General features: G+C 36.4%; 1 pseudogene; it reads left to right on the top strand.

Moving 5' to 3' along the window:
• Positions 1–359: 359 nt before the first annotated feature.
• LOC112424419 (U7 small nuclear RNA) lies at positions 360–409 on the top strand (annotated as a pseudogene).
• The last annotated feature ends 697 nt before the right edge of the window (positions 410–1,106 follow it).

Raw genomic sequence — 1,106 nt, forward strand, 5'->3', positions numbered from 1 at the left:
AGCCGAAGGGTTGGAGATGAGATGTCTCAATTCAGGCAAGCAAACAAGAAGCAAAAAGGGCAGTTTTCTTCTCTTTCCACCTCTTGTTCTCTTCAGGCCCTCAATGGATTGGATCATGCTCACCCACATCAGGGCAGGCAATCTACATATTGAGTTCACTGATTGAAATGATAACCTCACCTGGAAACATCCTCACAGATCCAGAAATAATGTTTAATCTGAGCACCCATGGCCAGTCAAGTTGACACACAAAATTAGCCACCACAGTACAGGCATACCTGTGAGATGATGGAGGTTCAGTTCCAGACCATCACAATAAAGCAAATATTGCAATAAAGCGAGTCACAAAAAGAAAAAGTCAGTGTTACAGCTTTTAGAATTTGTCTAGCAGGTTTTCTGGAAAACCTTCACAAAAAAGGGAAAAGAGTGCATATAAAATGCTTATGTTTATACCATACTGTAGTCTATTAAATGTGCAATAGCATTATGTCTAAAAAACAATGTACATACTTTAAAAAATATTTTATTGTTAAAACATGCTATCACAGAGACACAAAGTGACCACATGCTGTTGGAAAAATGGTACTGATAGACTTGCTCAAGGGTTGCTACAAACCTTCAATTTGTAAAAAACATAATATCTGCAAAGCACAGTAAAACAAGGTATGCCTGTATTCAAGGGTGGTTCAATACTCAAAAACCTATGTAATTCACCATATCAATAGGCTCAAGAAAGAAAATAATATTATCATATTCATTGACACAGAGAAAACATTTGACAAAATCCAACACCCATTTATATTAAAATAAAAAATCAGCAAGTTAGCATGATAGGGGAACTACCTTAACTTGATAAAAGGCATCTACAAAACCCGTACAACTAACATCACAGTTCATGGTGAAAGAGTAACTGGATTCCACCTGTTTCGAAACCAGGCATGGATACTCACTCTCAGTACTCATTCAGCATAGTACTGGAAACACAACACAATAAGACAAGAAAAAAATAAAAGGAAAACCGATTAGAAAGGAAGAATAAATCTGTCCTTACCTGAAGATGGCATGCTTTTCTACACAGAAAAGCCTAATAAATCTACCAAGCAAAT

The sequence above is a fragment of the Macaca nemestrina genome, chromosome X (genome assembly GCF_043159975.1).
Source record: "Macaca nemestrina isolate mMacNem1 chromosome X, mMacNem.hap1, whole genome shotgun sequence".
Classification (NCBI taxonomy): domain Eukaryota; kingdom Metazoa; phylum Chordata; class Mammalia; order Primates; family Cercopithecidae; genus Macaca; species Macaca nemestrina.